The following is a 16,378-nucleotide window of genomic DNA, read 5'->3' on the forward strand; positions in this document are numbered from 1 at the left end:
CGTTAGCGCTCAGGTTTCTCCATGGAGGTACCTTTCTATTATACCGTCTCTCCAGGTATCTGGTAAGGAATGCACACCTTATATCAACACACGGATGGGCTATCTCTTTGACTATAATCTCTCGTTATGCCCGGTCCTCTCAAGTTGTCATTTCAATATCTTTACTATTCTGGAACATTATATCATCTATGCGGCTTTGAATATCACCACGATTCATTTGTACCGATGGAACCCTATTTCTACATTTTTTATATTTTATATTTTTATCTTTTTCCAGCTGTTGGTTTTTTTATATGCGCATTAATTAGGTTATATGTAGGTGCACCTACTGTACCAATCATTGTGGTATATATAGTGGTTTTATATCTTGAGCACAAGTTTATTTGTGCATGTTATCACTGTGTTGATTACCATCAATAAATATATTCTTTTTAACCCTCTGCAGTGCACTATCTTTTTGAGTGAGTGTGGTGACCATTGCAATTTTTGGTTTTATTATTGCATTTATTGTTTGGGATAGCAGATTCCCTAGCTTTGGCATCTCACCACTCAGTCATTATTAGTACTGGAAATATTTGTTGTGTTTAGAGCAGTGTTGGAGTTTCAAAAATGTCCAATAAAAATTCAGCATTTCACAGAGTCGCTGGTGAATTCTGAATCTATCAACCTAAAGACCATAAAGAATTTTACAGATCCACTTTTTAAGTTACCTTTATTCAAGCTCTCACCATTGGGCTACTCATACAGAAGGAAATGATTGGCTTATTCACTGAATAGCAATCTCCCAATTATTCCTACCTGTGAATGAGTAGCAGCAGAGGAAATATTAGGAGGATGTTTGCTTTTTTAGTCTAACCTTGTTGCATATGGGGCGCTTGGTGAAAAGCAATAGACACAGGCAATGAAACGGCCAGGAATGACTCAAACATTTGGATATTACAATCCTTATCAGCATAGCCACAACTACTGTGGCAGATCCTAATAACAGTTATTGATAGACATGTATAACACTTCCCAACTTCTGAAGTGGAACAGTACAGGTTATTTTCCCTGGTCCTCCAAGACATGGCACCAGACCACTCATCTGACCATGCCTACAGCCCAACTTGGTTATGGTGCCTTGGTTGAATCGAAGTCTAGGGGGTATATTTACTAAACTGCGAGTTTGAAAAAGTGGAGATGTTGCCTATAGCAACCAATCAGATTCTAGTTATCATTTATTTTAGTACATCCTACAAAATGACAGCTATAATGTGATTGGTTGCTATAGGCAACATCTCCACTTTTTCAAACCCAAAGATTAGTAAATATACCCCTAGGTTTACTAAAAAAGCTTTATCAAAGTTTTATAAACTTTTGTGTATTCCTCATTATTCTACTAATAGACAAACAGGAATGATACAATGGTAGGTACAGTTTTCATATATACATATTTCTTCTGTTCAAAAAACATTTCTTTAGCCTAAACACTCTTTAAACACAAGTATGTATCGGGAAATGTTTTTTAAACTTTCCTAGAGAGGTTATTCATCACTGTCTAGATAAGGTATCTGTAATTTTCTAACTGTCCAAAATATCATCAACCAGATATTTCATTATACCGCTGTCTGTAGGATTTTGTATATATATATATATATATATATATATATATATATATATATATATATATATATATATATATATAAAGCGATTATGGGTTCAAATTAAGATGTATGCTTTGGAAGAATTAGATCATTTAAAACTTATTATCACCTAATATTAGTTGTAAAATTTTTAAATGTTTTTATTCTACAAAATAGTATGAAACTAGAGTATTAATGAAAGACCTTCCTATTGATATAGATACGTAATACTGGTATTCTAAATGCTATTTATATATTAATCTTATATAAAGACCACATTGGAGTGTTAATATGTTGATATGATGATATTTGAAGGGATCTATAGCTACTGTATGGAAAATGTTTTATTTGGTGAAGAAAAAAATACATCATTGTTTATGTGTTTAAATGTATAAATGTTAATATGTGGATTTTTGGGGTATTTATATTGTAAGATCAACAAAAAATATTATGGGAAAAAACTAAATGAAGTCCCACATTTGTTTATCTGGCTTTTGGTGGTTTTAGCTAACATTGGGACTGTAATTGTAACAAAATAAACTGTAAGAACAATTAATTAGCCCATGATGAAGAAGGTGCCCAACCCTATACATTAAATAGCATTTCTTCCAAACACCTTGGAAGTAAACTATTGTGGATCTCAGTGTGGTCTGCCAGGCAGTTTGGCTCTCTCAGTAACCTGGGTTTGACATTCCTGTAGTTGGAAGAAAATGTCTCTGTCCATCACCATGGAGCAAGTACCCTGTATGTGAGAAGGACACAGTGTGACCCACATGTGCTGTAGTCTCCTGGAAATACACTATATTTTGTTGCTATAATAGACCTCAAGATCTAGAATCAACCATTATTATCACGCACAGCACAGTTCTAGCTTTCCACCATTTAGTAATGCTTCGAGAAGATCTGCCCAGTCCTGCCACAAATTACCCAGCTGGACAGATCCATCCGTGCCGCTTTCTATCAAGAATGAGTAAAAAGGATGGCCTGCATAATTTTCTGCCTTCAAAGCCCAATGTAACCAGTCAGAAGAGACATTCACACTCTCCAGTGTCTTGTGACCAAGTGGAGAAAACTGTCCTACAATGGGTACTGTAGTGGGCAGTGAGGTAATTGGATTTCGAAGTGTGGATTTGTGACATTTGAAAGCTGCTTTGTTATCACTGGCCCAGCTGTCAGGTTGGTTTGTGTGTGGCTTTTTCATTTGAAGGATCTGCTCTTGACTGTAGCATTTGTGGGGTATGAGTCTCTCTATCACTTTCCTAGATGCCTTTGGATAATCAGACTCTTTATCAGTTGTTTGTAGATGCTATAACCGCTTTTAGTTATCCTTGCTGCTGTATACTTTAGGTGGTCCTTTTACATCTGGCTACTTAACGTTTGGAGGACAGGCAGCTTCTCACTATGAGCACCCTTCTGCTCAGTGTTTAATTAGGGCACATCCCTCAGAAAGCCTGGACAGACAAACTTGGAGTGAGATAAAAAAGCTGGCACCCAGTACTGTCTTTATGTCAGCTTGCATTTGTTTCAAAAGCTCATGCCTAACCCCCGGGAGCGCACCATCTTCTTCTGTAAAACTGACTCTGTAAGGTAAGAGGAGATTCACACATCAGGACCCAAAACAGCTTAAAACTACCAGTGCAGTGCTCAGGTGGCTGGTTTATCTGTATGGTAAATACCGCTCTAATGATCACCACTGCTAATGCTGCATGACCTGTAGTGTTCTCAGTGGTACAAATGCTAAAGACAGTTGGGCAATTCAGGTAATAAACTCTGGCAACAGGGAGGTCCCTGGGGGGCGGGAATATTCCACAATTTCACTAGGTCACTGATTGTTTCATTTAACCCACAAAACATTTCCTGGTTTCTAGGGACAGTCCAACTATACACACATTACAGGTCATTTATAAAAATTGCTAATATTTACCCCATAATACTTCTATTTTCGCAAATGTGCTTACTTATTTGACTTATGTATATATTGGTGCACATCCACATTATGGTTTTGGAACTGTCACTTTAAAATAAATTTGCGCCTACCTCTGCTGGAAAGGAGCCAGGTGGAAATAGTAAAAATGTCACTTCAAAAGTCCAACCTACTGACATTTTAGGACCACTCCTTAATTAACTTACACTTTTATATTTTTATCCTAAAACACCAATCCACTATGCTGTTGTTCCGTCTTCATTAAAGTCCCTTTTGTGTGTTTCAATAATTGTATTACATGAGCATTTGTTCTATACATACACATACCTGTATTGAATGTGCTTGGTTAGTGGGTCTCTAATTGCCTGTTGAAGGAGACCATCTCTGAAATGTGTATAAGGTGGACACTGAGAGCTTGCTTTCCACTATATGCTTTTACTAACTATGGCTCTATAAGTTCAAGTTTTATTTTTTATTATCTTAATAAATGTTGACACACTAGATCTATTGGAGCTTCTATTTATGTGGTGCTCTGTTCTACATTTACTATTGTGACTCCCCCATAGGCAACAGCTTTGATCCATTGTTCATCAAGACCAAGACACAGCGGTTCCCCCTTCTCCTACATTGTAGTAAATGAGAATTCAGTGGTCTGTCTCCGTGGACCCTAGCACCGGCCCTGGGTGCCAATGTATCTGTTTTGACCGTTCAAGTTCTGTTCTACACTTGCACTAACTTTGCTCGCCTGGATCCATGTACCACCCCATTTCTGAGGCAATTTCACTCTGCTTGCTGGGATGGAGTGGAGCCATGTCATGACACACAATGCTAAAAACTGGGGTTGAATAATCCTACTACTACTACTACAATTCCTTCATTGAATGATGGAGCTACACTCAGGGCTAGATCTACTAAGCTGCGGGTTTGAAAAAGTGGGGATGTTGCCTATAGCAACCAATCAGATTCTAGCTGTCATTTTGTAGAAAGCACTAAATAAATGACAGCTAGAATTTGATTGGTTGCTATAGGCAACATCCCCACTTTTTCAAACCCGCAGCTTAGTAAATCTAGCCCTCAGTCCCTTTAATATAATTTCCTGGAATTTTGAAGGCCTTAATCATCCTGTCAAAAGGAAAAAAGTGACCTCCAACCTCAAATGACTTAACCTACATATTGTTTTCCTGCAAGAAACACACTGGACAATAGACAATAGGTCAACTGTGTCTCAGCCCTTTATGTTAATAAACAGTGAGGAACATCAATTCTAATTAATAAGTCACTTACCAACTCCATTGAAAAGTAGTTCCTCGACCCTGCAGGCACATTTATCTTGCTAGACATTTTTTATTGATGATGCAAAATTTACATTGCTTAGCTTGTATACTCCCAATCAACCTAATCAAAAGGTTCTAGAACGGGGAGGACATAAGCTCGTCATTGGAGACTTCAATTCAGACAATGATCCATCCATGGACAAATCAGCGCTGTGTAATCCAAGACATATCACCACACCTAACAACATATCCATTCTCACGACACACTTAGGCTTGAAAGACCCATAGTGCATTCATAACTCACTGCAGAGGGATTACACTTTTTACTCCCACCCGCATGGTACCCATTCCCGTATAGACTACCTATTAGTTTCCAAACTTCTCTTTCCCAGGATAAGGAGTACTTCTATTAAAGATATCATAATCTCCGATCATGTCCCAATACCCATGACTCTCAAATTAGACACACCCAAATACTATTCCAAAAATTGGAGGTTTCCCGGTTATATGTCTCATATAATTTGGAAACCTTTAATCAATTCCTTCAAACCACCTGGCATAATTATTTGGATGACAACATTGAACATGTTGACGATTCAATATTATTCTAGGAGACCTCGAAAGCAGTCTTTAGGGGCCATGTTATGTCTTTCATTTGCAAAAAAGAACAAGAAATTCTCAGGCAAACTTTCTGAACTTAGCACTACCCTCACAAGAGCGTATACATTGTATAAATGACAGGGCTCTGCCACTAACAGACCTAATTACTTGCAAGCCAAACAAATATATGACACATTCCTCATTGAAAAAGCACAACAACAAGCAATATTCGGTGCATCAGGGTGGGAAACGGGGAGGTGAAAGTCACGGCCTTCGCAGATCTACTCATTTTCACATCTAATCCTCGCCAATCCATTCCGTTACTAATAGATACGATACATAGAATAACCTCATTTGTCGGATTTTTCATAGTTCATGAAGTGTTACCAATGAATGACTATACAAAGCGGGACTGGCATGATTCCTTCCCATTTCGCTGGGCTCAAAAACACCTTACCTACTTGGGAAAAAATCTCCCATTGCATCACAAATGATTATATTCTTATAATGTACACCCAGTCATTCGCAAGAACCAAAGAGAGCTGAACAATTGGCAGAACCTAAGTGTCAACTTTCTTGGGAGATGTAACTTGATCAAAATGTCCTGCTTTCCTAAAATCCTGTTTATAATGCAAATTACTCCTCTCTTGCTCAAAAAATCAGATCTCCAAAGGCTCAATAAAGTCATAAAGAACTTCATTTTGCATAAGAAAAAGGCTAGGATAAGTGTGTTCAAGTTGCAGCAGTCGTCCTGTAACCTGCCCAATCTTCAGTTCTACAGATTAGCTTGTCTGCTTTGTGGTGGATTGGATTGGGGCAAAAGTACAAACACTGATATCCTCTGTCGAAGTCGTATAATTGGATGAATGAAAGTACATTGGTTACTATTGTTTTACCGTGCGATTGCGGTCAGTACGCCACGTAACACATGGCGTGATACGATTGCACGATAAAACACGCAAGCATACACTTGCACTTTCACATTCATTAATTTATATATTTCATATTTATAATGGTTCCATTCCACAGTCGTTTAGGAGCAGATGGTATTTGGTTTATAGTTATATATATATTAGGGTTATATGTACATTTAGTGATATTTAAGGTTCAGGTTACAGTAAATATGTCATGTTTAGTATCATTTTAATCCCCTATTTATCCGCAGTTGACCGGTTTCGCTGAAGGGATCGCACATTGCATACTCTAGTTAGCGATGTTAGGGAATAAATGTTTAAAATGATACTGACTGTGTATTGTAAATAGACTACTTTAAACTGGTTTCTGGGGGGGAGAATCAGAGTCATCATCTGGAGAGCAGACCCCCACCCTTGGAATGTTGACCCCCACCTTTGGAGTGGGTTGTTTGAACTGGCCTATGATCTGCATTACACTGGACCCTCCTGAACTCTGGACCTATAGAAGCAAGCCACATCATCTGTATTGTTTTCTCTGTATCATATACAGCTCTGCTGGGACCAGCTTCAGTCATCTCTGACCACAGTCTTCTGGACTGAAGAACTGTAGCTGGTACCAGCGGAGCGCAGCGGGTGCGGCGGTATGTATGTATTTGGTATCGGCTGTACTGTATTATAATTATGTATTGCACTGCAAAAAGTTTTGCTTTTGCTAAATAAATTATTTGTGCTTTGGAACCACAAGAAATCGACAATGCTAATTGGAAAACGATAAAATTACTTTAATACCTCATAGACTCCAAGTTTTGCACCCCTCTCTCCCTCGATATCCTCCCCATTTTGCTCCCCTCTATGCCTGAGTTAAATTCTGAACAAACTGAAAGAACTTTAGATTGATAATATCCTCATTAATGCTACTTGCCGGGCTTGGAAGATGGCCAGAAAGACCCATACATTTCTCCACACCCATTCACCATTTCTCTTATTTTTGGGCATCTTGGGCTTCCAGGATGGTCTAGCCATTATGCCATTTGCCGGGTGGGCACGGCAGGGACTTGTCCATGTGAAAGATCCTTTAAACATCCCCTCACATACTTGCAGGCATCAGACAAGTTTGATTCTCTTTCTCGATTCCACTTTGCATTTATGAAAGACACCTAAGAGTTACCCTTCGGCTCCTACGCCAAAACAATCTCACTAATTAGACTCTAATTTCGAACAGTTTCCACTCTATTGCTACTATTTATACTGCTATTAAGCATGAAATATTCCAGAAGATGAATTATCAATAATTCGAAAATGGTCACTTCATTTCCTTACCTTTTCAACATCAGATATCCTTCATACCTTCCAACATACACTTAAAATCTTGTTGGATAACAGCTATCAAGACATGACTTACAATATCTTACACAAGGCTTACCTATCCCCCAAGCGATGGCGCAAGATTGGCCTCTCCTTAGACAGCCTTTGTCCAAGTATAGGAAACAGAGTCAGGTTTGTATCACTGCTTGTGGCATATATGTCAACATATCCAAATGTTCTGGGATAGTTTAAACACTTTTGGCAAAAATATGCTTGGTATCTCCTTTATGACTCTCAATAGGTCACCAGGCAGATGAACCAGGACTACCAAGACTCGATAATATTTTTTGATGATATTGTCCGCAGTGGTCTGTAAAGCCATCCTTCAACAATGGATTCACACTGCTCCACCATCCCTAGAAATGGTTACCTGCAGGTTCCTCTTTTTGTTTCAAATGGACAGGCTGGAAACCACATACTTTTAGGAACAGCAGACAACTGTTATTTTCAAGTTGGCTGCTCCAGTGTTGTTGTCAGCCTGGGTGTGATCACATGAACTCCACTATTAGGGTGCCAGGGTATTAGGCTCACACCTGAACTCCAACATACCTGTACCTGCATTCTGTTACCTGTATACTTGGCTTATTCCTAGACCTTCTTTTTGATTCTGATATTGGCATTGTATCATTTCTCTGGTACTTCTAGTCTTGCTGGTTTCAACCTGGGCCTGTCTGACTCACTGTTCACCTCTATCTCGCTGGTGGCTATCTTGGAGAAGCGCAACCTGCGCACCCCTTGCGGCTAAGTCCATACTCCCTTGCGGGGGTCCCTGGTGAATACCAGGGTTGCATTAGACTCAGTGCCTCCCTGTGCAGCACTAACACCGGCAGATAGCCTCCATCTTTCTCTCTCTTGCTGTGATACTTTGCTTGTTTTGTTGCCACAATAAAAATATTTTGGGGGAAAAAAAAGTCAAATAGACATTATAAGGCATGTGGGTTGTTTATCAATATAGTTCAACACAACAGATCCACCATGGCATCAATCTGTCTGAAGAGAGGGGTGGCCGACGGTTCCAAAAGAGGGAAATTTGGGAGGTGTTTCCCATAGGCTAAAGAGCAGAAACATATTATGGTATAAACACACATTTATCTCTTATATTTGTGCTAACACAAATACAGGCCATCTCTAACAACTGTGTTTTTATTTCTCACATGCCAAAGTGTAAACAATTTTCCAGCCAGCAGATGGCGTCCTAGCATTAACATGTAATCTAACCTACTGCTTCATCCTCTCATGCTGTCAATTATTGTTTGAACGACCATGTTTACAAGAACAGTACTAGCTATTTTTAGTCATCAGTACCATTTTTATTAAAAACAGCTTTGTAAAAAAATTATGTTGACCAAAGTACTTAATTATGATTCACTGTAACGAATAACAGCTGGCCTGCTAAAAATGTCATAGCTACTTTCAGTGATTGACTTATCAAACATTATGGACTTTCATTTAACCAATTACATGATTAAATAATAAGTATATTCTACAATGGTAGTGCAAATAATTTAATAGTAAATACCCCCCTTCCAAAATCCAATAAACAGTAATTAACAGTTGGTACATATATAAGAACAGCTACTATGTGCAGGGAATGGTTATTGGCATAAGGTCTCTGCTTTCTTTTCTCTTTGAAAGCGGGTAGGCATGATGCCATTAACACTTCACACAACGCCCACTTCATATAGAATGATTATAGCCTCATCAGGATAATTTTTAAAATGATATGTTAATGTTAATGTCATCCAGCAACACATCTCTGTGTCAAACTCTCCAGTGGTATGTAAGTACTGATATGTGCAAATAATAAAATGCAGATCTGGTCAGTACAATAGTGCTGGTCTGAATCTGTGATCAGTTTTACAGCCAAGTTTGTTTTCTGCTACACAGGTTTTATAGTGGTAAGGACAATATGTAAACCCAGAGTGGATGAGATGCACAGGTAAGCATACAAGCTTAAGTCAGGTTGCAGGGCAAGGTCAGTGTGACAAGATAGGGGAGTCAGAACCTTGAAAACAGGGATTAAGCCTGCTGGACCCCCCTTCTCATCCAAACTGTGTTAAATATTTCTTGGATTATAGTGTGTTAACCATGTATGCATGTATTTTATGTCTATTAGATATTCTGAAATGATGCCACGTGTGTCCATAACTATGACTACTTATTATAAGTGTCTTGTAAGTAATTGTATTGAGATACTGGTGGTATTTTGTAAGAAAGAATCTACACACAGAGTCATCTCATCTTAATTAGCCTCTATTTCAGCCCCAGAGAAAATTCTATCTTGATCAAGCACATTGCATAGGTGGGGGTGCTGACAGTGAGCTGTGGACTACAAGAGCGTCAAGCAACTCTGGTGTGAGGGAACAGGAGATGGTTTTTAAAAAGCGAGACATGCGATGTATGGTGAGCTGCTACAGGACAGGGCTGATGGCAAACTGTTTAACTGGCCCAGGACCATGCCTGCGTGGATATGTGAAGTGTCAGCAGACTTTGCTACTTTGTGTACTCACAAAAAGCAGGATGACATTGAACTTTTTCCTAACATGTGGGTAGATGAGTGAAGTGCGGCTCAGCAGCAGGGATTGTGAAACAAAGTGTCTAAAACAAAGACACTGGTAAGGTATTTGACTGTGTAGTTTGCAGTGTGTTGAACCCCCTGGTATTGTCGTATTTTTGCTATTATATGCTGTTTGTATATATAATAAAATGCTGCATTTTTCAAACACTTTTTGCCTATGTGATTTATTTAGCCCATGTCAGGTACTGATTACTTTGTTATCCTCAGTCAGGTGCCAAACTAGAGGATATGACGATGGCGTCACTGCGCAACGACACTTGCGTCAATGACAGTGATAAACTATATCTCCCAGTCAGAGCCAGATTTAGACCTCATGGGGCCCTAGGCAAGATACTGGTTTGGGGCCCCCTCCATGAAAAAATCCATAGCACTATAGTTTTTTAGCATAACATATAGCCCTATTCAGGGGCTGGCTGGCAGACTTTAGCCCAGGGGGGCAAGCACATAGCACTGGCCCATAAGTAGCGGCCCATTTTTAAAGGTTGGTCTTACTGGCGGCCCTGGGAAGGCCCTCTAAGGACCCCTGGGCCCTAGGCAATTGCACGTGGAGCGGAGATTAGGATGCAAGAGAGCGGAGATAAGGATGCAACTTCGCAACATTGCCCGCATCCGGCCCTTCCTATCTAATGAAGCAACCAAAACTATTATCCACGCGCTCATCATTTCCCCGCTGGACTACTGTAATCTTCTCCTCACCGGCCTCCCCGCTCTTGCCTTGCCCCCCTTCGTTCTATACTCAATGCGGCGGCGAGGCTTATCTTCTTTTCTCGCCGCTCCTCTACTGCCTCCCCTCTCTGCCTTGCCCTTCACTGGCTCCCCTTCCCCTATCGAATCCTTTTCAAACTTCTTACCCTCACCTACAAGGCCATCTCCCACTCTACTGCCCCCTATATCTCCTCTCCATCCACACTCCCACCCGGTACCTGCGTTCGGCCAATGACCGTTGCCTCTCCTCCACTCTAATACCGTCATCCCTGTCCAGAATTCAAGACTTCTCCCGAGCTGCCCCCTTGCACTGGAATGACCTCCCTCGCTCCATCCGTCTATCCCCTAACTTGTGCTCCTTCAAACGGGCACTCAAAACTCATCTCTACCTCAAAGCTTACCAGCCCTCCACTTAAAACTCTTTCCATGCTCGCTCTCATCTCCTGGATCCTCCTTTGAAAAGGGTGCGCTTGCTCCCCTCCTCTGACTCCCTCTGTGCCGATTGTCTGTTTCCCCTCCCTTTAGGATGTAAGCTCTTATGAGCAGGGCCCTTCTCCCTCATGTCTCTCTACCTTCTCTTCTGCTCCAACCTCGATATTTTTGTTTTTCCTGGAGCATCTGAAGTCTTGGTATTACTCGTTTATTGTTCTGTACTGTCCATTGTTTGTACTGTGTTCGGCGCTGCGGAAACCTTGCAGCGCCTTATAAATAAATAATAATAATAATAATAATGAGAGTGCTTGTACTGGATCCGGAAGGTGGAGCCAGTACTTACCAATTGGGATAGAGTGACACTCCACTTTAGCAGATTCAGGAGAAGGATGGAGAGACTTAATCCATATACCAGACCTTGGTTTTGAATCCTGACCACCGCGTATCCACTATCTGTGTATCAGACCCTGGCTTTGAATTTGACCACCAGTTATCTATGTAACACCCATGGGTATGGTGTGTATGTAAATGTATAGCAGACTCTTCTTACTTTTTTTCTGTAGCTGACAGTGCCTCCGACTGAGCCTTGACACGTGGGTTATTAGGGAATGTCTGGGGTCACAGACACCAGGGGGAGACTCCAGGAAGACCCTGCCTACCATTAACATATATAGGGTCACAAAATGGTATAAAAGCCACCCGGCACATTTATTAAGCACAGCAAAATGAAGAAGCTCTTACTTTTTTGTATTCCTGTATGAAAATATGTATATAAAAAAATCAGTGCAAAAACAATGAGTGGATCAATTTAACTGAATAATGCACCAGCACAATCAAGTACACATATTTACTTATATGCACACACTTACACTAACGCACTTCAGAATTGTAATTAAATGCAAATAAATAGTCTAAACTGTGAGCAACAATCTACCTACTGAGATATAGCCAAGTAAACAAGTAACCGATAAGCGGAGGTCAGACATGTAGCCAAAGTCTGGTACACAAGAACATACAGTCTGGAACACTGGCGACTTATCTAATGAAACTCAATAATCTGGCTACTGCTGATGTCAGATACCTATAGCTGCAAATGGGCACCCAGTACCTGTGATGACATCACTGTCCATTAAGGAAATAATGTCCTCTGCAACACACCGCTCTGTTAGATTTCTGATCAGTGCAGAGCATGTCAATCACTAGTGACACTACTCCTGTTCCTTCTATGTCCCAGTCTGGATTCCAATGCAGCAAACGTATGTGACTTATATTTGTTAGATGATCTTTTGTACAAACTAGTCTTCATCACATAAGCAGCTCTATGCTGCTGGACAGGAATAGGAGCCACCAATGTCATAGTTTGTTACAATCTGCCACTGTACCCTAATTGCTTATTTAGCGATGTCTTGTTTTGCAGAAGTGCAATCAATTTTATTTTATTGCCTAGTCAAGAATTGTAACAGATTTATGTCTTTTATTTTAACAAACCGTTTTGTCTTTTCAATGTCTGTGTGTCGATTTGTTATCACTATTTTTATTCAATAAGCATTGTGACCTTTTATCATATTAAATCCCATTTAATAATGTTCTATCTTTGTGCTCTTAAATAATTCACATGTCAGACTTGTTTTTTTGTAACATTACATTTATGCTAGTAATTGATTTGCTGTAACTGATTAAATTAGTTTGATATTGTATTTTGTCATAATTCAGGTAGTAACTGATGAGTTCTTAGAACAAGGAGAGAAAAAAGAAGAGATGGGGCACTCTAGGATCTTAAGTATAATAAAATATATTTAATCTTTTTTAATTATCTTAAAACATTACTAAATCCTGATTCCTAGAATAGCAAAGTATTTTAAAAACATTATATTTGTGAATTGGTGGTGTGATTGTGCGTTCATGTGCAAAATGTGACATAAAATTGCAGTCAAAAACTGCTTCACTTGGTTCTCTATATCAATATATTATTTTATGTAAACTGTACCCCTAAATGGAGGGAGATTTTCATGTACAGCAGTATGGTTGAAGTGGAGGATTCCCGGACAACTGGGATGTGCAATACCCAAAAATATTTTGGAAGTTATTCTCAGCTGCAGTAGAGAGATGAAGGGAGGTCCCTGCATAGTGGAGAATAGGAAAGCCCCCTTTGAAAGTACCCCCATACCATGAGGGAAAGGGGTCCCTGCATGAAAGCACTGTGGCTGACAGCTGTAAAGGAGGGTCCCTGATGTAAGGGATGGTGTGCACGAGCGTTGTGGAAGAACCTCTGAACCATGCCTCCCATCCGCCCGTATACATGATTAGCTGTGTAATATTTGTACCCATAACACTGGGTATATCAAGTGCCAGGATTGTTTACTGTCTGTCTGTATGTATTACCCAGTATTGTTTTATTACTGTTTGTTCCCAATTGTAAAGCGCTACGGAATCTGTTGGCGCTATATAAATAAATGGTGATGATGATGCTGACAAGTGTGTGTTGGAGGAGTCTGGTGTTTTCCATGTACATATACAACTTACAACCGTTATAAATATGGAGCTGGATGAAGAGTAGTAAAATAAAGTTACCCTTATTTTGAACTGAGATAGCCTGGCGCCCAATTTATATGTCCATTTACACTGCACCACCACTAGTAGCCATTCCACTGTAACTGTGATTAAATCTCTGAGTATTCAGGGGACTCCCTGGTTGTGGATGCCATACCCACACCATAGCCAAATCCATACTGGAGAAAGGGGTAAATGTATCAAGCTGAGAGTTTTCCGGCGGGTTTGAAACACCAATCAGATTCTAGCTATCATTTATCTAGTACATTCTACAAAATGATAGCTAGAATCTGATTGGTTGCTATAGGCAACATCTCCACATTTCAAACCCGCCGGAAAACTCCCAGCTTGATACATTTACCCCCAAGTGTTGGTACCATGCAACAACCGGATACCTCAGGCAAGTGACGCACAAAACAACACAGGTACCAGAGGGGTTTCACACTGGAGCAACATTTTTTGCACTCATTCAGTCTCCAATGTTGACTGCATTGCGCTTACAAGCTTGTATTTCCCTCAACAGTTACCATCGCCTTACACCTCTTTTTATATACTTATAAGTATTTTTTGATGCTCACCTGAAACTATAAAAATTGCATATGTTCAGCTATATACTTGCAAGAGAGCTGATCAATAAATGGTAAATTCACTTCCATTGAAGATCAGATAAACACAGCACTGTGAACTTATCCAAGTTCTGTATGTCACTACAGTAAGCCACAAATGCACCAACATGATGACCATATTGGTAAATTAACATGATATTAGCATATCAGCGCACAGATGATTAGCGTTCCTAATAAATATATGATCAAAAATGACCAGATTATTTTTTTTTATTTTATTTTTTTATTATTATTTTTTATTTTTATTGGGCATGTCAATAAATACAACTGACCTCTACCTGCCCACGTGTGCATTCATCTGCTCCCCACGTGTATTGGCTGCTTAGCTTAAGTGCTGAATAGCAGATTTCACCCAATTTGGTCACCAATGTGAGTAGGCAAACTGGAAAAATGATCCCATTGCCCTTGGCCTGAGGGACAGGATGCACCTGTGTGTGCCCGGCTTATCTTGGCTGGTAGGAACAATGTTTTCTACTCTCCATTTAATTTATAGTAGAGTTTTGGAGATTACAAATAGGGCAGCCCATGTCAAGTAGACAATTCAAGGATCTGAATATGGAATGTACACATGAAATACCCACAATTCAGTTCCTTATAAAATTTTAATAAGACTTTATTTAAACAACACTTTCTCTGTGCATTTATCATAGTAGGAAAAGTTATTATTCTGGTGATCTATAACTTCCACTGCATCTTATGTAATCAGTATACCAGAAACACATGTGTTTTGTTTGAAGACGTCTGAGTCATTTGTGGGGGAAACACTAGGAGGAGTTCTGCTCTGAGCTTCATGTAGATGCAGTGTGTGAGAGGTGGTTCTGATTACCCAGTGCCTCTCGGAAAGTACAGAAACAAATATCCCAAAATAGCAAAGAACACCATATGTGATCAAGATGAGTAAAACTAAAGACTACCCAATTTTAAGAAAAATGCATTCTGCAATTAATCCCTAAAACACCCCTTGCTATTATACAACGTACTATCTTACAGTACAACAAAGATAATGACAGTATATATTAAATGATGAAAAAGTAATTGGAATTTTGTGACCACAACATTAAAGGTTACGCAAACAGCATTACAGGACTATGTATGATCATAAACAGGATTAAACCTTCCTGAGTGATATGTGTTTATTAGCAGCAGAGTGTGTTTGTGACCTGTAAGTGTGGATAAACAGCACAGGACATTCCAAGGCGTAGTAATTCTTGGTACAACGCACAAACAATCTGCAGCGCATGCACTTGCCCACCAGATGGCAGGATTCCTCCTTTATGAAATTATGCCCTCTCAGTTCTGCCTTTCATATACTCCACCTTGTACTGCAAACAAAAGCCTATTATAGAGGATAGAAATCTTTGTAGTGATGGGAGGAGAAACAGGACATTGTGTTCTTTGTGCTGTGCCAAGGCTTGTTACATAAGCCTACATGGCCGGCACCCAGCAGCTACCCACTTCTGCACTCAATTTATGTGAGGTGCACTCCCTGAAACACTTATTCTGTACATTGCTTCTGTATTTACTGTCTTTAAGTATAAACAAATTCCTGAGAGAAGATACACTTGTGGGTGTCAGAGCTATAACATACTTGCCAACTGTCCCGGAATGACCGGGAGACTCCCGGATTCCGGATGGGTCTCCCGGACTCCCGGGAGTGTATGGCAGTTTCCCGCATCTGCCTACTTCCTAGAGAAGTGGCCAGAATTAGGTCCAAAATGCTGCGATTCTCCGGGAATCGCGGCATTTTGCCCTGCCCCCCCCTCTGTAAAATGACGCGTTTGCGTCATT

This window comes from Mixophyes fleayi, chromosome 8, assembly GCF_038048845.1.
Source record: "Mixophyes fleayi isolate aMixFle1 chromosome 8, aMixFle1.hap1, whole genome shotgun sequence".
Classification (NCBI taxonomy): Eukaryota; Metazoa; Chordata; class Amphibia; order Anura; family Limnodynastidae; genus Mixophyes; species Mixophyes fleayi.